This window comes from Halichoerus grypus, chromosome 9 (genome assembly GCF_964656455.1).
Source record: "Halichoerus grypus chromosome 9, mHalGry1.hap1.1, whole genome shotgun sequence".
In the NCBI taxonomy this organism is placed as follows: domain Eukaryota; kingdom Metazoa; phylum Chordata; class Mammalia; order Carnivora; family Phocidae; genus Halichoerus; species Halichoerus grypus.
Genome location: NC_135720.1, coordinates 56,455,405 through 56,480,007, shown reverse-complemented (window position 1 = coordinate 56,480,007; position 24,603 = coordinate 56,455,405). Strand labels below are relative to the sequence as shown.

Below are 24,603 nucleotides of genomic sequence, written 5' to 3'. Positions count from 1 at the left end.
ATAGAATGTACTCAAAACTAAATGAACAAAGTAAAAGTAATTTTAAAAGTGGGGCAATTCCAAGTACAACTGAAATCCTGAAAGGAAAGGGACAAAAATATTTGCAGAAATAAATGCCAAAAATTTTTCAAATCCGATAAAAACTACAAATACATAGATCCAATGAGCTCAAAAATCTCCATACACTTCTGATACCATCACCACAATCAAAGGAACAGACATATCTAACATATCCTAAAGATGCCTTGGGTACCTTTGTTGTCATGGCTGATATTTGTGGGTCATAAAAATATTTACCTTGAGATCATGTCTAAACTCATCAAATTGTACACATTAAATATGTGCATTACTTTGTCTATCAATTACACCTCTGTAAAGATGTTAAAACACACACACATGCACAAAACCATGTAGAACACTACACCAAAGTATATAATGTCCATATTGCTCAAAACCAGTAATAAAGATCTTAAAAGCAGCCAGAGGTAAAAGACACATTATATAGACAGGAACAAAATTAAGGACAGCAGCAGATTTCTGGTATGAAAGAATGCAAGCAATAAGACAGTACACAAAAGATATTTATAAAGCACTGAAAGAATAACAACAGTCAACCTAATATTCTAAATATAGAAAAAAAAAGTTTTTAAAAAACGAATATGAGGGGGACCTGGGTGGCTCAGTTGGTTAAGCATCTGCCTTCGGCTCATGATCCCAGGATCTTTGGATGGAGGCCAGCCCCAGGTCAGGCGCCCTGCTCAGCGGGGAACCTGCTTCTCCCTTTCCCTTTGCCCCTCCCCTCACTGGTGCACACCCTCTCTCTAATAACTAAATAAAATCTTTTAAAAAAATGAATATGAAATAAGGAATTTTCAAACATGAGAAGAAAAAAATGCATTACTAGCATACCCATACCACAAGAAAGGTTAAAATAAGTTTTGCCTATTGAAGGAAAGTAACATCAGATGGAAAATATGGATCTATAGCTAAGAATGAAGAACACCAGAAATGGTAGCTACGTGACTAAACACAGGGGATGTTATTATTTAAAATTATAGTAAAGATAACTGAAGTTTTATGTATTTATTTATTTGAGATGGGGGCTGAGGGAAAGGGAGAAGCAGGCTCCCCACCAAGCAGGGGGTATAGGACCCTAGGATCCCTCCCAGCCCTCGTGCACTATTTTCTCTGTCTCTCTCAAATAAAAAAATTAAATCTTTAAAAAAAAAAAGTCAGAAACTATATCAGTTTATTTTAGCAGAGGGAATTTAATACAAAGAATTGACTAAAAAAGGTAAAAAGAGAACATTAAGGTATCTCAGTGGTAGCACTTTCTAGTGTAGCAGGTTTCTAGTGCAGCCATAGGGAGCAAAAGGGGGAGGGGTCCCACGTAGCAGAAATTCATAATTCTGAAAGCCTGCTACTGTCTCAGATATTTGTGATGTCTTCTTCTGAGCAGGAAAAAGGAGTCCCACAGACGAGAACCAAGACAAATGAAGAAGTGATGGCTGGTCGAGTGTTGATTTTTTTGAGGGGGTACGATAAGGCTGGTTCTGAAAGGACCAGAAAAATGCAAATAAATCAGCCGTTGTTACTGGAACTAACTGCTGCTGCTGGCAGAAAGCAGCATTGCTGGCATAGTGATGACAAGGGCGGTTTATTATTTTCCATTGCCGATGTAACACATTATTACAAAGTTACTGGCTTTGAACATCGCAAGTGAATTATCTTGCAGCTCTGGAAATCAGAAATCTGAAATGGGTCTTACTGTTGAAAATCAAGGTGTTAGCATGGTTGCATTCCTTCTGGAAGATCTATGTGAAAATCCACTTCCTTTCCATTACCAGTTTCTAGAGGCCATATGCATTCCGTGGATTGTCTCCTTCCTCCATCACCAAAGCCTATAAGCCTCTGGTGCTCTGGTCACATCTCCACTCTCCCTTGGCTTCCATTGTGACATCTTTGCTGACTCTGGCTCTCCTGTCTCTACATTTGAGGATGCTTGTGATGGTATTGAGTTCATCAGGATAATCCAGGTAATTTTCCCATCTCAAAACCCTTAATGTAAACACATCTGCAAAGTCTCATTTGCCACATGAGGTAACGTGTTCACAGGATTCAGGAATTAGGATTTGGGCATCCTTTGGGAGAGCAGCTATTATTCCGTCCACCGCAAATACAAAGCTGACAAAAGGACTAGCCAATAGAAAGGAACGGGGAATCCCACAGGAAGCAAACAAAACCCAGCAAGTCCTTTCTTTCTTCTCCAGCCTGCCAATCTTACTGTGCAACCCCTGCCCGTAGCATCTGAAACAGGAACTCTTTGACAAAGAAGAAATGGTGTGTATAGATTCCCAGTCCTAGAATCATTGTTAAGCAGACAATAAAAGGGTAGATTTAAAGCTGAGAAACAATAGCTTACTTAATAAGTACCGTAGCTTGGCATTGCTAGGCAAAAGGATACAAAACACAGAAACACACACACACAGACACGTGCACACACAATGCCTTCAGAGACTTTATTTTTATCAAAGAAGTTAGGAAAAGTACAAAAACAAATGCAGTAAAAACCGAAATTAGATAAATGACACAATAGAGCACATAAAAAATGTAAGAGCAGAGAAAAGAGAAAAACAGTGGAGAAAGGGTGTACTATGGAAGAGGCGGTATTGTCTTTCTCTGGTCTTCAACTGAGAATAGGTATGCTAAGTGAAATAAGTCGGGAGAATAGGAACATTTTATAATTATTATTGTTTTTTTCAAGTGTTTGTTAAATGCAAGCTAAGTATTTATCCAAATATTTTATATTTTGATTTATATTGCTAATAGTAGATATATGATATATGCTCTCCAAATGTTTTTCGGAACAGTTGGCAATGTATAATAAGCTTGATGCTTAATATAAATTTAGGTGATAAACTTGAATCTTTAAAACTGGTGCTGATATTTTTTAAATGATTTTATTTATTTATTTGAGAGAGAGAGAGAGCGCACACGAACGGGAGAGAGGGACAGAGGAAGAGGGAGAGAGAGAGGGAGAAGCAGACTCCCTGCTGAGCAGGAGCCTGCTAACAGGACTCAGTCCCAGGACCCTGGGATCATGACCTGAGCCAAAGGCAAACCCTTAACCGACTGAGCCACTCCAGTGCCCTTAAAACTGGCATTAGTATTTTAAAGACAAAATTTAGGAAGTAGATTCCTAAGGGTAGTAATTCCTTGGGCACATAAGCATGACAGAACAGATATTTTTATTACACTAAGGGGGATGGGGTAACTGGGTGATGGGCATTAAGGAGGGCACTTGATAATGAGCATTGGGTGTTATATGTAACTGATGAATCACTAAATTCTACTTCTGAAACTAATACACTACATGTTAATTAATTTGTTTTAAATAAATTAAAAAATAAATACAAATAAACTGCCACATTATCATTCTAAACAAGCATAAGAAAGATCAGTAGCTGATGAAAATAACTACAGGAAATTCCATGTTCAAAATCTGACATACATTATTTTCATTTTTTCATACGGCTTATGTGACTAATGTGTATGCATTTCCAAAATTTCTACATTTCAGTAAAACACAATTGCAAGTAAAATAAGGTAAAATTTTCTAAGATAAAGTTCCTTTTACAGATCTACATAATTTGAGGATTAAAAATAATAACAGTTCTTTACTTTGAGCCTATTTTATATGTCATGTGAATGATATATTCATACATGTTTATTATACGTGTGTCAACCAATGTAAACAACATATTTCATAGCAGTTTTTACCTTTATTTCTTTAAAACTAAATACCTGAAAATAATATTTAAAATAATCACTTGTCATAATAAATTGTAGTCATTTTATATTGGATTATATACTTAAAATATTTTTAATTTGAAATATAACATAGAAACACAAAACACACATGTAAATCTCCATTTTCCCATAAATTTCTATTCTCCCATACCTTCCAATTACAAATTCCCTTCCACATTGCCAAAATTAACACTAACATTTTTGGATATCAGTTTGATGCAAATTGTTTTATCATGTAACCTTGCATCCCTAAACCTTGGGTTTAGTTTTGCCTGTTTTGTTATTTTTTAATGTTAGATTTATATAAAGGGAATCTTATCTAGTGTATTCTTTCTAAGGCTAGGTTCTTTCACTGAGCAGTTTGTTTATGAGAGTTATCCTGGTTGTGTGTAGCCAGAGTCCATTCATTTCCCCTGATATAATGTGTTTTATTATGCGATTACAAATAAAATATTTGATAAACATATGCAATTTTTCTGCTTTAATAAAAATGCTATTACATTACCTTTACATTACTGAATATTCCAAATCTTGAATATGGCATGTAGCTCTATTCATTAGATATTTCATTTCTTTCAGTAATGTTTAAAAATTTCTCTACAAAAGTCATGCACTTCTATGTTGGATTTATTTCAGTCCTTTGATGTTTTGAAGTAAACAGTTAAGAATAGTAGATTTTAAAATTTCACTTGAAAAATTTTTATTGCTATCTAGAAATTTTGTATACATATGTGTACAGACAACAGACACACCCACACAGATATTTTGTATACTGACCTAATTTCTTTGTTCCTGAAGTAGAACAAGGATGAAAATGGAAGACACAAAACTGCCATTATTGATAATTAATATCACAGAATACACAGAAAACAGTAGGAAAAAACGCAAAGCTAAATTATTAGACTAGAGATGCTGTAGATATCATTCCTGGTTTCAAACCTTGAAGGACAATAGTTCAACATTTAAACATTAAGAATGGGGTTTGCATGAAGATTTCTGTGTGTTTATTTGTATTTTAGGTGAGTTAGATGAACGAAGTTTTCTTCTTTTCCTAGTTTTCTAAGAAAATTTTACTGTGAATGGATGTTTAATTTTGTCAAAATAGTCAACATTTACTGAAATCATTGTATGATTTTTCTCCTTTGCTTGAAAATTGAATTCTATTGATTTATTTTTTCAATAATAAATATTTCCATTCTTCTATTTGTTTTATATATGAAATTTAATAATTTATTCAACAGGTATTTATCAATTGCCTACTACAGATAAAAGTAAAATTCCAGCTAGTGTAATGCAAAACATATAGCACAGATACAAAAATAATGCCCTAGAATTATAAAATTTTAATGCTCATAAGATTATAATTTATCAGGTATATTTTGATTTATAAATCTTCATGTCTGTGAAGTATATTGAATATTAGCTTACTAAACTAGAGATGATAAAGACAAATATCTCTGATTTTTAGTATATGGTTTTTAATATATGAAAAATCTGATTTTTAGTGATGAAAGTTTTCATAATATTTTTCTTAATGAATTGCCTTTATTACAAACAAATGTTCTTTGGATGTGGTCTCTCTGGAACAGAGTTTGGGATTTCTGATGTACAGACAATATGTTATACTATTAAAGAAGAAAATATAATTATACAAAACAGACTTCTTAAAATACCCTAATTATTGGCTTTTTTCTTAGTTTTCATACATTTATTTCACACACCTGATATAAAATCAATGGAAATTTTAAAATAAAATAAAAATAGAATTCAGTTCATAAAATAGGACTGTGTCTGATGATTCTATCAAATTCTCAAGGGAAAAATCAAATTTGATAAAAATCGATATCCAATAATTTAATGTAGCATTCCAAACACTTTATTGGGACTTGATATTGTTAGCGTGCAAGCTGTTGTGCTGACATTTGATTATATTTTTAGATGGCTGTGAAACTAAACATGACAGGATTTACTTTCCAGTTTGTTTTTCACATCCAAGGTCATTTAAGCCTTCGCAGTATACCAGAAAGAATGTTCTATGTCATGTACTACTAAATAAAATCTTTGGCATAACTAATTATTTATCTCATTAAGTGTCTTGTCATTTATTTTGTTTTGATATCATATTAGATAATAAAAGTAGAATAATGCTAGCTTATGTATTTTAGGGTTAATATATCCAAATATAAAATATTTGTAGCTTGCGATATAAAGGTATTGGAAAATATATATGCATACATATGTACAGATATGAAATTATAAATATTTCTCTACACATACATAAGCATACATATGTATTCATTTTAAGTGGTAACTCCATCTCATAATATTTAATTTTACAAATAGGACAGCATAAAGTTTTCCTAAAAGATATAAAGCAATTGTTAATAATTCAAAATCTACCCTTGCATTTTTTATTTCTATTACTAACATTTTGATTTGCACTCAAATGGCTGTGTATTTTTAATAATCTAAGACAAGGAATAACATTTCTCCATACAAATTATGATAACAGATAAAGCTAAATAAAATTGTTAAAAATATTGGTCATAAAAATATATAATGTCTATAAGTTACTTGAGAAAAATGTTTGTTTACCCTAAAATTTCTGGTCATAAAATTATCCAGATATCTTGATATTTGAAGTTTTATTTTTAATTTTTCGCATGTACATTAACTATAAGGATTTACACTGCTATTGTATTTTTTAAGATTTATTTATTTATTTTAGAGAGAGAGAGAGAGAGAGACAGAGAGAACACATGAGTTGGGGGAGGGGCAGAGAGAGAATCTCAAGCAGACTCCCCTTGGAGCATGAAGCCTGGACAATGTAGGGCTCCATCTCACAACCCATGAGATCATGACCTGAGTCGAAACATGAGTGGGACACTTAACTGACTGAGCCACCCAGGCATTCCTGTTATTATTATTCATATTCTATCATCATATTGTGGTATTCTAAATTAAAATTATACTTTTGGGGGGAAAATAAAGTATCTGTGTCTGACTTTCTAATCTTCAAGATATATTTTTGTGTTTGATTATTTTGGTTTATGTAATATACTATCAAGCACATCAACTGGCACAGAGATTCCAGGAAAACCTCTGTCAGTCAAGTAAAGTTGGCTTGTAAAAATTACTGCAGCAAGGGAAAACACAACCCTGGCAATCTTAGCAGTCTGTTTATTGGAGTCTGAGCTCGGAGCAAGACTGGTCAAGGAAAACCTTTCCAGGAGGGGTTTAAGATTAGAGAAAGTTCGTATAATAATTGGGAATGGTAAGATGAGGGTTTCAATGTGAATCTTGAGTAATCTGTTATGATAAGAGAACTGTTTTATCAGATGTGAAAAATTTTGCCAGGATTAACCTCTTTGCACGAATTTTTGGAAGTAAATAGTGAAGTTACTTATTAGTTTGGTGTCTCATGTTCTGAGCAATAGTTTCCTGGAGCCAACAGTTAAATTATGTTGACCCAGGTGGTCTCCTTTTCAGTTCCAACAATTTAGTTAAAGCAGGCATTCTCAGTTGCCTGTTTCTCCAACTTGGGGGGTACAGATTTGCCTGGTGACCTCACTTCTCTTGCAGATCTAAGAAGAGTTGATTTTTCAGTTTGTGCTTGTTGTTCAGTTTTTACTTGTTGTTAGGACAGAGAAGCAACTTCCAAGTTTCTTACATGAGAGACTAGAAACCAGAAGTTTAGGTTAGATTTATGTCAAAATCTGGAGTGTTGGAATTTTCTAGTAACATTATACACACAAACACACACACACACACACTTTTTTCCTAATTGAATATGTCAGATCCTATTCAAGTGAAGTTACATATACACGCTCTTACACCAAGTTCTGGGAAAGGATGGTTTAGTTTCATTTATTATCTTACAAATCTTCCAAGTTTTGTATGGATAAATAATAGTGAATCTACTCCAAACTGAATAGTAGTTATGAAACCAGCCTAACGGACAAAGGAGACAACTGAAAAAAATTCATTGTTTTGCATTTCCTTTTCTTTCTTTCTTTTTTTTTTTAGAGAGAGAAAGAGAGCACACAGGTGAGTGAGATGGGGGGAGGGGCAGAGGGAGAGAGAGAGAATTTTAATCAGTGCAGAGCCTGAGGCAAGGCTCCATCTCAGGACCCTGAGATCATGACCTCAGCCAAAATCAAGAGTTGACTGCTTAACTGACTGAGCCACCCAGGCGCCCCTGTTTTGCATTTGTTAATTAACCTGTATCTAAATAAGAAATGAGAGAAAATATGTTCAAAAAATACTTTAAGAATCAAGCAAATTTTGTGATTGAGCTGGCATTCAAACTACTTGAATAATTTATTTTTATTTATTTTGAACTTAATGGCATTTCCCTTCAAATTTATGCTCTTAGCATGAGCTTTTTAATTTTTTTATAATGAAGAACATTTGGTAACATTTGAATAAGTTGCTTCCTGTCTTAGTCCACTCAGGCTGCTATAACAAAACACCACAAAGTGGGTGACTTATAAACAGCAGAAATCAATTTCTCACAGTTCAGGAGGCTGGAAGTCCCAGATCAGAATGCCTGTATGATCAGGTGAGAGCCCTCTTCCAGATTTCAAAATTCCAGTTGTATCCTCACATGGGGAAAGGGGCTAGGGAGCTCTGCAGATTCTCTTTTATAAGAGCACTAATCCCCTTCATGAGGGTTCCACCCTCATGACGTCATCAACTCCCAGAGACCTCACCTATTGATACTATTAACTTCCAAGAGTTAGTTTCAACATATGAATTTTGGGGAGACACAAACATTTAAACCATACACCCTCCTATGCTCTACTCCTTCTGTAGATGGTTTACTGTAATCCTCTAGCTTTTTTAAATTGCTACAATACGTCATTTTCATTAACAGATTTATTTCCCATACCACATTTATTTCCTAATCACATCTAAGAAAAGGTGATTCTTAGAACTTAAAACATGCTGAAGATCCTCCACAGCAACTGATGAAAATACTTAACATAAAGCCTAGCCCTTTCCTTTACTGTTCTGAATGACATCAGTAGTTAGGTAGAGTAAAGCAGCCTTCCTGGTGGGTTTGGCTTTGTCACACGCTGACCATGGGCCACCATGAGCCACAGCCATGAAGGCTATACATGCTACTGTGAGTTTCTAAACCCAAGCATCCCCCAGGCACTGTGCTTCTACAGGGAAGAGAGTATACCTAGCTTTTGGCACAACGTCACTTCCTTGTTCTGTCCTCTCTCATGACCTCATTGCTAGATTAGACTGTAAATATAATTGACATGCTGAAGATGCCCCAATTTTTTCATACTTCTCTGAGCTCATTCCCTGAAGTGCAGACCTGAAATTCATATCCTAAGCTCTCTGCTTGGTAGCTAATAGGGTTTTCTAGTTTAAAACATCTTGAACCTATGTTTTTCACATTATTTTTTATGAAATCTGCTTCTCTCAGTTTTCCCTACCAGTTAAATAATATTCTTTTGCCAGTTGTTTAAACCAAAACCTCAAGAATCTGCTTTTGTCCACCAATTTCAAAGCAAGCACTAGTCACTATCATGCCTCAGCAAAATTCAGTCCACTCAGGTTGAGCATAGTAAGTATATGCCAATGGATTATAATTGTTCAGATCATATTTCATGTTAGTTTTTTAGGTGTTGGATGATAATCTTTCATGAAAAAGTTGCATTTATGACATATGAAAAATATTATTACATTTTTTGGAAACTTAGTGCCCAAGAATTTATCTGTTTTCTATCTAGGCAGAACAGTTGAAATATAATTACTTTTTAAATCTAAAATATAGAGGTGGCAACATGCGTAAGAAATGTAGATTAAAACAAATGATATTTGAGAGAAATTTCAAATACCCAAATGGTCCATGTGCATGCATTATATAATTTTATTCACCCAACAGATCTTTAAGTAAAAAAGTATATTTAACATGCCCAAATTAGATATAAGGAGAATAAGATGAGAACAGTAGATCAACCAGCTTTCTTCACTTAGTCACTGGTTTAACATGGGATTTAGCCTAGGCCTCTCACTCTCAAAGAACTGACTCTCCTTGTCTACTGCAACTGTTAAGCCAGTCTTCCAAAAGAGAAATGGCCCAATGAGGTCTCTTCAAAAGAAAGAACTTAAGGAGTTTCACAGTATTAAATCTGCAGAGAAAGACATGAGCTCAGAACAGAAATCTCCAGAAGCCAAAATAATAATAAGTAAAAACTACTTAAAAGGAGTTGTTTAACCTCACACTAGGAAAATATAAAGCAGCTATTCAGAAACAAAAATACTCAAGGGAATATGCAGAAAGCTTACCAAAAATGAGGAGTCAGCGTGGAACATGTTAGAATGTTTAGGAGTGAGGAACATGCTGTCATGTATGGCCTTATATAATATGAAGCAATTCTGTGTGGTTGTGATACATTGCAAAAGTGCAAACCTGGAAAATTTGACTGTAAAACATATATAAATATGGGGCTCCTGGGTGGCTCAGTCGGTTAAGCATCTGCCTTTGGCTCAGGTCATGATCTCAGGGTCCTGGGATCAAGTCCCACGTCTGGCTCCCTGCTCAGCGAGGAGCCTGCTTCTCCCTCTGCCGGCTGCTCCCCCAGCTTGTACTCTCCCTCTCTCACGCTCTCTCTCTCTCTGACAAAGTCTTTAAAAATATATATATATAAACATAAGTATAAATCAAGTAGTAAACAACTACCGTGTATAATATGCTAGTAGATTCAAATTTATTTTTAAACTTTTGCCAGTTTTACTTATTTAAACTTACATATATGTCAGACTAAATTATTCATGGATGGCACTATCCGACAGGACTTTCTGCAATGACAAAAACGTTCTATATCTGAACCTTTCCCAAATGATAACCACTTGCCACATATGACTATTGAGCACTTGAAATGTCACTATTGTTACTGAGACACAGAATTTTAAATTATATTTAATTTTAATTGATTTAAACTTAACTAGTCACATGTAGTTTGTGGCCATCATATTGAAAATGGCAGTTCTTGTACAACATAAAACAAAAATCAAGAACTCCAAATTAAACCATTAGTTTATATTATTTTTCTCCTTATTTTTTTAAAGATTTTATTTATTTATTTGAGAGAGAGAATGAGAGAGACAGCATGAGAGGGGGGAGGGTCAGAGGGAGAAGCAGACTCCCCGCTGAGCAGGGAGCCTGATGCGGGACTTGATCCTGGGACTCCAGGATCATGACCTGAGCCAAAGGCAGTGCGCTTAACTAACTGAGCCACCCAGGAGCCCCATTTTTCTCATTTTAACAAAATCACAAATAACTTTTTAGAAAATGGAATAATTGAATGATTTTGTACATTTAGAAAACCACATATTTTCAGTTTAAGCCAGGCTATATTTGTCAAAAAACAGAAATACAATGGAAGTGGTTTTGTTTTTGTGCGTGTTAGTCATTGGAAAGAGCTGGTGGGCTACACGGGTACGTAACATTTCCAGATATATGTCCACACCTTAATTTCCACATGTATATGAATTATAATTTTAGGAACTGGTTGTTATGTTTCACATTCACTTGGTGAGGTTTATCTGAATGTATTTTTATTTAAAAAAAGAAAATTAAATGGAAAAAGTTAATGCAATAGAAACTACATATATAGAGGCTAGTTTGACTAAATAAAAAGTTTTTAATTCTCCACAAACCATATTTTTAATTCCCCACAGCCTCCTTAAAAGAGGTTATGTCCTACATAAATTCCAATAATATATGTTAAATGCCTAGCAGACACCAGCACATAGTTGATGCTCAATACATATGTTTCTCTATCCTCTTTTTTCTCAGTATCAAGAAAAATTCAAAAAAGTACTTAATAGATATTATAAGATTATAAAGAAAAGTACTGATTTGAACAAAATTAAATGAAATAAAGAATATAACAAATGTCTAAGCAGGAATGGGACGAAAATAGAAATTTCTCTTTTTTTTTTCTTTATATAAGTGAAACCAGTCTGATAGAGAATAAACCCTTTAGTTAGCCTAACACGATAAATTTTATGTATATTATGAAAATATAGGGTCTTTCTTGTTGCAACCATAATCTTTGCCATGGTCGAATTTCATCCCAGAAATATTGGGGGAACACAAGAACATCCCACAGTTAAATATTTCTAATAAAATTTCAGCCATAATGAATACAAGCTCCAGAGAGGTTTTCTTTTATATTAACAGTGACTAGATAAAGCAGATTATCTGAAGAATTTTTTTAAAAAGATTTTATTTATTTATTTATTTATTTGACAGAGAGAGAGAAAGAGAGAGCACAAGCAGGGGCAGAGGCAGGCAGAGGGAGAGGGAGAAGCAGACTCCCCACTGAGCAGGGAGCCCGATGCGGGGCTGGATCCCAGGCCCCTGGGATCATGACCTGAGCCGAAGGCAGATGCTTAACGGACTGAGCCACCCAGGCGCCCCATATCTGAAGAACTATTATGAATAAATCTGAATCAAATCAAAAAAAGAAAAGAATATACATAAATGCTTTTTTAAATTTTCGCGAGTCTTACCTTTCTTTCAAAACAAAGTTTTTAAATGTAAGACAACTTAAAGTCAATTTTTTTAGAGCTTGTGACTCTTTAATGATGACTAATTTAGGTAGTTATCTAAACTCACTTAAGACAGCCCTGGTTTTAGAGAGAAGAGGTCGAATTGAAATGGCAATTTTCTTTTTCATCTATCAATGCCATATGTTGTAAGCATTCCTAAATGACATTTAAACCTGGCTCAGTCATCTAAACAATAAAAGCCATGCATGCTCTGCTTGGTTAATAACTCTTACTTACATAGAAAGAATATAAAAAGCCAACTCCCTAACGTATTAAGGTTTTAAAAATAACCAGTATTTACTCAACTGTATTTATTTTCTTAATGTAACAGCATTTTATTCACATCATCCTGAAATTCTCATGTTTAAAGGTATTTGGGGAGAATGCAAGGAAGATTATTGTCTGACACTAACAACAATTTTCAGATTGGCACTAGGATATTAGATTTTTTTAATTATAAAAGAGAAAATAATTTTACCTTCTCCCTTAGATGTATTTTTGTAGTAAAACCAAGCAATAGCTAATTGGTTGATGAGAATTAATGTGTTTTTTTGGCAAACTAATTTTAGGTTTTATAAATGATTGATGAGTAATTTTTCAAATAACTGGCAGCTAGAGTTCACCCAATAGTAAACCTTCTGGGATGATGTGAGGAGAATGCCTCGCAGAGCAATTCTATGTGAAGGACCACCCTTTCTCCTGCATAGTTCTGAGTAATAGAGAGAGAAGATAGAAATCCCAGCTCTCCTTTCAGGCATGTAATTGAGTATTACAGTTTCAAACTTTCACCTTTTTAAATCTTTTCACGTATCTATTTAAGAGAGAAAGTTTAACCTCCATCGGCTTTAGTTTTAATTGTGTTTCTTTTTGTTTCATGCATGCATAAGAGTGTTTTGGAGACATAAAGAAGAGCTAAATTTCAATATTTACTATATTAACAGAATAAATTATATAATAATTATAATACACAAGACATGGGGAAAATATATCATTACATATGCCCTTTTGCCCTAAAATTAAATATATATTTTACATGAAAGAACCTGAGACTAGTAGCTTAACAGATATAAAATACTACATTTCAGCTGATTAATGAAGATGTTCAAAGATAAAGATAAGGATGCATCTACTATTCCTCCACTACGACACATATAATTTATTGTTATTTATTATAGACACTGAGATATTGAGTGGGCCCACTGAAGATGATGAGGTCCTAGGTATTTTACATTTTCAGAGGGAAAATGGCAGACACTGGAGGCATATTGTGATAGGTAAGGAAAGAGAGAACTGCTATCCAGAAATCTTTGGTATACTAAGATTGATTACAATAGTTAAACATAAGTGAACAGAGAAAAATGTGAAGTATTTTCAATGTCTCACAATGGTTAAGCATTAGCATAATATGAAGAGCTTTATTATTATTTTAATTATAAGAGTAGTCAATAAACAGTTTAAAGATTCCACTAAAACAAAATGCTATAAGCACAAAATAACTTGCCTCCTCACCGCAGAACATCTGTGTGTCCACAAAGAGATAAACAGAGCTTAGATATATCAATATAAAATGTATATTGGTATAAATATATATGTATAACTTTAAATTTTGGGAGATAGACAATTATGCAACTTCATGGCACCTAAGTTACATTCAATCTATTTCACAGGAAAGGGGAACAAACAGTTCCTGGTGTTGCAAATTCTGATGATTTTCCCTTTATTGCTATTGAAGATATTTCATATAATCACACAGAATTCTGCTTCATAATTTGTAATGCTTTTGAAGTAATGCAAAGAATCCTTTCATTAAATGAGATTCACAAGAATCATGTGCTATACAATATATAGCTTTATAAACAATTTCAAGGATAAAACTCATGTCACGGCACAGGAGAAGCGGGGATTAATCAGGACTGCCAACCCGCCATGCCAGACACTTTCTCACTGTGGTAGGATGTACCGTGGCCCAGATTTCACATATGATTTCATGAAATGATACCTGCAGTTGGATCACTTCTACATATGACAGCTTTTTTAATGCTGAAAAAGTTCTATTCATCCTCCAACACATTTTCCAGGAAATCATACCTCACAAATCCATAAATATTTCTTGGGTTTCTATTATTATTATTATTATTATTATTATTATCAATCTTAAACAAATCAAGTACATCTGCTGAAAATCATTCCAGGGTCAAGGATTCTCTTACTAGAAATACCATCAGTGTGTTTGCCAGAAAGTCTGTCATTAGCATGTACATAAAGATATCTGAACAAGTCATCTTTCTTATTAATTTTCCAGGGTTGTACAGATTAGAGAAACAAAAAAAGATTCAAAAGATTCAGGTATGCTGAATCGAATGCTGATTTAACTTTCCTGTATGGCATAGGGTAAAATTCGATGGGATTTTAGAGATTTCTGTAGACTAATATACACAAAGCAACTGAAACTGCTGTTCCCTATGTGGTATCTTTACTGGAACAAAGAAACAGAGGTTGTGGCAATTTATAAAAAGCTACCTCTCTGGAAAATACTGTTATTGTTGGTGTTGTTTCCATATACCAATTTTCGATAAGCACCAGAAGTAATTTATTTTTACCTAATGTATCTTTTTTGGATTTTGTCTCAGGTTGATGCCAACTTTTTTAGCTCTCTAACATTCTAGTCTGCAAAGATTATGATGCATCACACAAAACATCACAATGGTATGCTACATTAATGACATAATGCTGAATAGTCCAGATGACCAGAAGGTACTAAATATCTTGGATGCATATAAGAAACATTATTTTAAAACAGAGAATTGAACACAAATTCATTAAACGGCTGTTGAAGAATTAAGTAATCAAAAAGGAAGTGAATACACTAACACTAAAATAATACCCACAGAAGCAGTTACCACCTCTAGGACTATAGGGGGTAAAGGGTGATGGAGGATCTGGGTTGTTAGAACCTAGAATCTTGGAAGAAAGGTCTTGGGATCTAAGACTCTCTCTTCTAAGGATGATACTATGTCAGTATCTCAGCAGCTTTCAACTGTATCACTGTCAGATGTTGCTAGGATGCAGAAATCTGAGAAAGAATTCCTAACCAATTGGTGCAGAAGTCTCTGAGGGGGCACAATGAAGTTGGTTCTATGAGTGCCACAAAAAGGCCAAAACTTGAAATGAATAGAACCAAGCATCATATGCATTACTCAGATAATGCTAAAGTGATTTTTCAGTAACATCAAAAAAAAAGAATCAAGCCCCTTCTCTCTACTCATCCTTCCAATCTCTCCATTTGTTGAACCCAATAAGGAGTCAACTGGCAAGTAAGAAATGTAGTTTGTGGAGTCTCAGGCCCCAAATCTTTAAGCAGAATATAGAACAACATGTTTGAGAATGAGAAGAAAGAGTATAATGATTAGTGCCTCATTAAAAACTAGATAACTTACTTTTGACTTCTGGGAATGATGGAGTAAGTAAGATCGTACTGGGTGACTACTCTCATAAAAACAATCGTAAAATCTGAATACAGAGCAAAAAGCGAGTACCTGAAGTGACAGGAGAGTGAACAGAAAATGTCAGGTTTTGGTAAGGGAGACACACTCAAAGCATGTAGAGAAATGTATGAAGTTCCCATGTTTGCAGCTTTTAACCTTATCAAAGTGCTATTCACAGAACATGGGTGATAAGATGGTGATGCCAGAAATTAAAAACAATCTTTCTGGCCAGGGAAGCTGGAAAACTTTGGCTGCTACAGAAAATGGGGAAATGTAGAAGGAAAGGAACCAGAAAGGAGATCCCCATGTTCCATCTACCCACATCAATGACTGATAGGTGAATCTCACACGTGTGCAACACACTCAAAGAAGCTATGATGAAGGCAGAAAGTCTGAACTGTTACTGAAGCTGCCTTCGCCCCCCAAAATTTTTCTGTTAAAGTACAGTTAGGGTAACTGTCTGATAAAACAAAGGCAACACTTATCAGAAGAAAAAGAATGGAACCTAGACTCTCCACAATTCAACACTCATAATGTCTAGGAAATAATCCCAAATTAACTAACACATGAAGAACCAAGAAAAAACATATTCTCAAGAGAAATAAAAAATCAACCAAGTGTGATTCTGGTATGAATCTAATGTTGAATTCAGAGGAAAAATAAAAGGAAGTGTTTTAAAGAGGTTCTTATGTTTTCCTTTAATTAAGTAAAGCAAAGTATGAATACAGTGAAAATATATGTATACATATATACATATTTTGTATATATATGTGTTGAAATTCTCAAGAAAGAATAAATTTACTAAGGGCGCCTGGGTGGCTCAGTCGTTAAGCATCTGCCTTCGGCTCAGGTCATGATCCCGGGGTCCTGGGATCGAGTCCCACATCAGGCTTCCTGCTCAGCAGGAAGCCTGCTTCTCCCTCTCCCACTGCCCCCGCTTGTGTTCCCGCTCTCGCTGTGTCTCTCTCTCTCTGTCAAAATAAATAAATAAAATCTTTAAAAAAAAAAAAAAGAATCAATTTACTAAAAAGAGAAATTCTAGAAATCTAAATTAAAATAACTGAAATAAGATAATCACAATATAAACTTAATAGCTGAATCAAGATGAAAGAGTATATGAATCTTAAAGACAGATTAATAAAAATAATTCAATCTTAAGAACAGAGAGAAAAAAAGAGTAAAAAAGATAATTAGACCCAGGGACCTATTAAATAATCAAACTATGAAAGCCAAAGATAAAGACAAAAAATCTTAAAAGTTGGATTAGAATAAAACAACTCATTGTATACAAGAGTGCAATGACGAGACTAAAGATTGGAGTCTCATGAGAAACCATGAAAGTCATAACAAAGTTGAATAGCATCTTTAAAGTACTTAAAGGAAAAAACAGAACCAACCAACAAAAAGTCCCCCAAAATGCCTGCTCACATGAGCCCAAAGGGCCAGGAAAGGTTCAACTAACAAGATAGAAAATGTTCACAATATAATCTTTTTACATCAGTCAACCATCACAGAAAAAAAACTGTGATCCCATCCCCATTCAGTCCAGAAAAGGCTACATGGGAAGCCTAGACTTCCAATATAGCAAGGCTATAATCAATGTGTCTCAACACTGTTGTTGGGGTGGTATCAGAAAAGGTCAATTTGGGAGCTGGGATTTTCTTCCACGCTGACCATTAATGAGACTTTATCCCCTAACATGGTTTCAGTAAAGACTATATGGTGATCCTGGACTTCTACCCACACTCAGCAGGTAATGAGGCTCCCCTCCCTGTCTTTGCTGAGCAAGTGCCACAGAAGGAAATTCAGGACTTTAACCATGGCCCAATGGTAAAGAGGCCAGCTCCATCATGATGTTAGTGGAGAGACCATGGAGCCAGGCAGAACTGTCACCTACACCTGGACATAATGAGGATCTTCCCCCTGGTGCCAATGGAAGCCAAGTGGGGACCATTGACCTCTGTCTCCACCTAGCAATAATGAGGTAGAGCCCTCTTTCTCTTGCCAGACCAATGTCACAAAAATACAGCTAAAATATAAGTTTCAAACAATACCTAGAGTCTCACAACATGGTATCAAAATTGTACATGTTTCAACTGGAAATCACCCATCATACTAAAACCAGAAACCTCTCAAACTAAATATAAGAGATAATAGATATTAAATATAATAATTGCAGTGAAGTTGAATAAATGAAGAAACTAATTCAGGCTTTTAGGAAACAGAGTCTTACATCCTGACTAGAAATCTGAATGGCACAAAAGAAGAATAGAAGGACATTTCACTCAAAGAATTTACCATGAACAAGACTGAACAAACATGAATGAGAAACAGTATGAAGGACTAATGAGTCTTGTTTATTTTTATTTTTTTTCACGGGGTTAGAGGACATTTTTGGAGATGAGGTTTAAGTGATGAAAAGTAAATTGGTAAAATAGAGTGGAACCAATTATAGACATATGGAAGATCATCCTTAGGAAAACCTTAGGGAAACAGTGAACCATCTAACTGTTTTAAGCAGGAAAGGAGTTCATTATTCAAATGAATGTTTTAGAAAGATTACTGTGGCAAGAATACAGAATATAGATTGAAAGGGCAACATACTAAGTTCAATAAAGGCAGTTATATTCTGCTAATGTAGTGAGAACTGATAAAGGGAAAAGCCATGGGAATGGTGTTAGGTATGGAAAAAAGGGAAATTTTTCAACTGTATTTTATTTAAGCTCTTTGTGCTTAGTGCCTAAAAATGTTGATGAAGCAGACATAGTCATTGGGGAAATATGTGCTTTGACACAGACATAATATGCTTCCAAATAAAATGTGTTTTCTCCATGAGCTCTTCAGTAGTTATCAGGACACTGTGCCATGCCTGGCCATCTACTCAAAGATTCATCCCCTGGAGTGCCTGGGTGGCACAGTTGGTTAAGTGTCTGACTCAGTTCTGGCTCAGGTCGTGATCTCAGTGTGGTGGGATCAAGCCCTAGGTTGGGTTCCACACTCAGTCTAGAGACTGCTTGGGATTCTCTCTCCTTCTCCCTCTGCCCCTCCCCCCATGTGCTCTGTCTCTCTGTCTTAAATAAATAAATAAATCTTTAAAAACAAAAACAAAAAACAAAACAAACAAACAAACAAAAAAAAAACAAAGACTCACCCCTTAGCCTTGCGTTGTGGGCTCCACCGTGAAGAGAAGATTCCTATATCCAGGCAATCAGTTGGCTTTCACCAAGCATAAAAGTAAATGAGATCTCCATCTCATTTCAGGCAACTTGACCTGGACTGAGTCTTCCTGATAACTTTTGCCTCGGATGAGAAGTCTTTTGATTTATTGGAAATATACATTACACTCTCTGCCTCGGATGAGAAGTCTTTTGATTTATTGGAAATATACATTACACTCTCTCCTACCACTATTCCACTTCTCATATGTTCTCAAGTGTTTGAAAACAAATGGCAAAGGGTGCCCTACCTGTAAGGCCCCAGCACTAGAAAACCTTTGCTTGAGAAAGCAGTGGCAGCAGCTTTTTAAGTTCACAGCTCAGGACTTACATAAAGGGGACTTGGCAGGATTCTGCATGGGAGTTGAAGAATCAAACTTACTGGCCTGTGTGAAATTTGATTAACTGAAATCTCATCAGTCCTCTTGCTGACCACATCCCCACAAACAGGCAGCTGGGCTCCTGGGCAGCTATGTGACCAAGCAGAACTGAGCCAGCTGTCAGCTTGTTCGTGAAGGGGAACCTCCAGAGTGGAGCACAGCTCTCTTAGCAAAAGCAGCAGAGCCTCAGTCTGCACATCCAGCCTTAACCATTCCATGAACTGGTATCTCTTTGACCTCCTATTCAATTTTTTAACATCTAGTAAGTGTATTTTGATCTGAAAAAAGAGACTGACAATGTTGACTTAATTTTCAGATATTTGGAATCGTAACACCTTCCTAAAGCATCTAGAGATGGAACATATATAAGTCAGACACAGAGAGATTCAATAATAACCTCTGGTCCCACTCAGAATGGGCTCAGAAAGACCAGTCTGAGCCTACACTTCATTTTGACAGCCAAATTATGGGTACAAATAATTAGAATGGGGATGTGGATACATGGCACCTAGCAATATTTATCAAAGGGCTTTAAAAGGATGACTATTTCAAATCAGAGCTCATTTGAATAGTCAGTCAACAATGAAAGAATCATTTTAAAGATGGTTAAACTTAACCCCTAAAGTAACATTTTCAATTACCATGGCTTATTTGGAGGAAAGGAAATTATTCAATGTGAGTCATTATCTTTATTTCAACAAGACTTCCTTCTTCCCCTGAATCTAATCAAGTCTCTTAAAAATCACAGCATAAAACACATAAAATCAGAAGAGGATTAAACTTCATGGAGTTTTCACTACTGGTTTTTATGATAAGTAGTTTCCATATTATATTTAAATTGGTTTACATTTCTTTAAGGGATCATTAACATGCTGAGAGCCAAATCATGTGGTCATAAACAGTCACTGTGACTTTTACTAGTTGCTAATAATGCAACCATTATAAAATTTTTCTAATCAACACTTGGAGGAAAAAGACATTATCATAAACTCAAAGCCAAGTGATTTAGTGAAATATGATAAAAATATAATTTCATATAGCACACTTTATGTTGGGACATAGTATACTGCCCCTTATTCAAAGATAACTGAAACAAAATAACAGGACTTGATCTATTCACGTCAAAATTCACACATATAATTGATAAAAACCAGGAATCAAGAGTATAGCTAAAAGATAAGGTTCCAAATCAAATATTAAAAATTTTCTCACATTATTTTTACTAATTTTGCCATGAATTAGTATATAGTGTGTCTTGTATAGATTTGCAAATGTGAGATGGTAAGAGTTGGTTTTATTCAACTTTTTATTTAAGGCAAATTTAAATTATTTCACATAGTCAGAATATTCCTATTTTGGGATATCAACTGTATATGTTTTTATACAACAATTCAGTGGGAACTTATATGCTGCCAAATTACATGGTTTCCTAATTATTTCATACATCATTTAATCAACAACATTAAAAGCTAACACCTATTTAATACTTCTCACATCAAGCAGTATTCAACATTTTGCATGTGTGCATACGTATGTATGCATGTTTGTGTGTGTGTGTTTTAATCACATTTAATCCTCACAAAAACTTAATGAGGTAGGTCTTGATCTTGCTATTATTCTAATTTTATAGAATTAAAAACTGAGACACAGAAAGGTTGGTAACTTGCCAGCCACTTCTCAGCTAGTGAATGGTAGAGCAAGACTCCAAACCTTTAAGTCTGCCTATAGCCAAAGAGCCTTCTTATTGAGCTAATTGAAGAGTGGAAATTCTCCTCCTCCTTACTAGCAATTTGTTGATCAGTGAGGGTATGTGGGAGAGTCAAATGTAGGCTCAGATCAGCAGTCTCCTTCTTTGCTCTTACTCTCTTGCAAGCAAACTTCTTGGCATAGCTTTGAATTTCCAGACATGGACATTCTCTAGATATTTAAAGCAATATGACAGTTTTCAATAAAATTTTAGAAACCATCTCTATTATTTGTAAAATGAATACATTAAAATAGTAAATAATTAATATGTAGGCAACTTTCAAAGAAGAAAATAAAGTAATATGAAAGACCAAACTCTTGTATAATGGTTAGAAGTGGACCACAAATTTGGCTAACTTCCCAAAGACAGAGTCAAATATAATCAGATATGAGATCCTCAGTATGATGAACAAAAACAAGGAGTGCTGGACAGCAATACAATAATAGTAGGATACTTCAATATCTCAGTTCAAAAATGAGAAGAAAATCCATAGAAAAAAATCTATAAAGAGGCAGCAGACTTGAACAATACTACAGATCAAATGGAACTGACAGACATATCCATATTGAAGCTGAAGGCATCACACTTACTGATTTAAAAATATATTATAAACTTTGGTAATCAAAACAATATCGTACAGGCAATAAAAACAGACATATAGACAAATGGAACAGAAGAGAGAATCCAGAAATAGATCCATGCATCTACAGTCAAGGATCTTCAACTAAGATGCTAAGATCACCCAGTGGAGAAAGAGATAATCTCCTCAACAAATATCATTGGGAAACCTGGATATACACATGCAGAAGAATAAACCTGGACCCTTATCTAACACCATATAAAAAAATCAACTTAAAATGCATTAAAGACTTAAATATAAGACCTGAAACCATAAAAATAACGGAAGAACACATGGGGAGAAATCTTTTTGACATTGGTCTGGGCAATGATTTTTTTGGATATGAACTCCAAAGCACAAGCACCAAAAGTAAAAATTAACAAATGGGACTACATCAAACTAAAAGTTTGTGATCAAATAAAGGAAAAAAAAGTAAAGTGAAAAGACAGACTCTGGAAGGGGAGAAAAAACTGGCAAACTATATGTATGTAAAACTAAATGTATATAGTTTTATATATATATGTATATATATGTATATATATATATATACACTTACATGATAAAGAGTTAATATGCATAATATATGAGGAATTCATACAGCTCCATAGCAAAAAAAAAAAAAAAAATCAAATAACCCAATTTAAAAATGGGCAAAAGACTGGAATACATGTTTCTTCAAAAGGACATACTAATGGCCAGCGGGTATATGAAAAAGTGCTCAGCAGCACTTACTGTCAAGGGTTTAGCTAAGCTACTCCATGGTATTGCTGCCTCAGCATGCATTCTAATTGTCAAAGCAGCCTTTAGTGACCTTAAAATGATAGTAGCCTCCTCATGCAAGCACATGCCCTAGATAACAGTAGCAGAGTCACAAGCAATGTAAGCTTCTGATATGATTTCCCTAACAGCCCTTATGATCCACAGTCCCCCCTGCCTCCCAGTGCCTTCCCCTTATGTACCCCCTAGATAAAACCCCTATGTGGCTACTAAAACTCTACTCTTTCAGTTTGAATTGGCCTATCTGGTCACAGCCTGGGAACCCCAAAGTACTTCATTCATGGACCCTAATAAAGACATGAGCTTTAGGTCCTGTATCTCTCTTTCTGCACGCTGCCTTGACCTCCCCGTGTGGCCCCCTGAGGCCTCTGCGTACTTCCTTCAGGACCTTCATTTCAATTCCTGTTGTGGTCTGTTGTTGAACAGATCACCAACCTGCAACCTGTGTCCCACTTAGTAAGTGTTGAGTTGACAAATTCATAACAGTGATCATCAGGGAAATGCAAATCAAAAACACAATGAGATCTTAGTTTACACCTGTTCAAATGGCTATTATTAAAAGACAAAAGATAAGTATTGGTGAGGATGTGGGGAGAAGGGGACTCTTATGTACTTCTGGTGGGATTGTAAACTGGTACAGCCATTGTGAAAAATAGTATGGAGGCACCTCAAAAAAATTAAAAACAGAATTACCTTATGATTCAGCACTCTTACTTCTGAACATATAGTCAAAGGAAATGAAATCAGGATTTTGAAGTGATATCTGCATCCCCATGTTCACTACAGCACTATTCACAATAGCCAAGCTATGGAAAAACTACATGTCCATTGTCAGACAAATGGTTAAAGAAAATATAATACACCCACACAGGAATATTATGCAGCCATAAAAAAAGAAGGAAATCCTGCCATTAGGTAAAACTACAGAACATTATGTAAGTTAATGTTAGATAAGCCAGACACAGAAGAACAAAAATAATACATGACTTTATCTATGTGTGGAATCTAAGATAGTCAAACCCATAGAAACAGAGTACCATTGTGGTTGCCAGGAGCTAGAGGGAGGGTGAAATGAAAAGATGTTGATAAGGGGTACAAAGCTTCAGTTATGCAATATGAATAGGCTCTGGAGATCTAACGTACAGTAATGTGACTCTACTTAACAGTAATATATTGTACAGTAGAAATATGCTAAGAAGATTGATCTTAAGTGTTCCCAACACATTTACACACACACGCATGCACACGCACACACACAAGCATGTAACAACCATGTGATCAAATATTAACTATGTGAGGTGCTGAATATGTTAATTTGCTTAATTGTGGTGATTATTTCACAATGTATACATATACAAAGCATCAAGTTGTACACCTTTAAGATACACAATTTTTATCTGTCAATCATGCTTCAACAAAGCTGGAAAAATATTATAAAACATTGCTGAGATAAATTAAAAACCTAAATAAAATAAAAGGATTTACAAAGAGCATATAATGAAAAGACTCAATATTTTTAAGATGGCACTTTCCCCAATTAACCTATACTTTCAATATAATCTCCATTGTATTCTAACAGAAATTATTTTGTTAATTTGACAAGCTGACTCTAAAATTTATATGTAGGGCCAAAGGAAACAAGCAGAACAAAAGCAATTTCTACAAATAAGTAGCATAGTTGGAGAATGCACTCTACCTGATTTCACAACTTACCGTTTAGCTGTTGATAATCAAGACTGTGGGTATCTGTGAAAACATAGACAAACTGATTAGTGATACAGAATAATTAGTTCAAAAATAGACTTACCTCTATGGTCAAGATATGTGATGACAAAAAGTCAATTGAAAAATTATTGTATATTATTATATGTAAGGGAAATTCAAATTACAAGGGGACGCTGCTACATACCTATTCAAGTGTCTAAAATTATAAAGACTGACTATCAAATATTGGTGATGTTGAACAACTGAAGATTTCATACACTACTGGTTG

The 24,603-nt window shown here is 34.8% G+C and overlaps 1 long non-coding RNA gene across 2 annotated transcripts in view; it reads right to left on the bottom strand.

Moving 5' to 3' along the window:
• LOC118520827 (uncharacterized) overlaps positions 1-24,603 on the bottom strand; it is a 115,583-nt gene that overhangs the window by 68,378 nt on the left and 22,602 nt on the right. The window contains exon 2 of one of the 2 annotated variants that reach the window (XR_013440918.1): positions 24,320-24,356. This is a non-coding gene — a long non-coding RNA (uncharacterized LOC118520827). The remainder of the gene's footprint in view (positions 1-24,319; positions 24,357-24,603) is intronic. The other variant, XR_013440917.1, reaches the window with a different exon arrangement.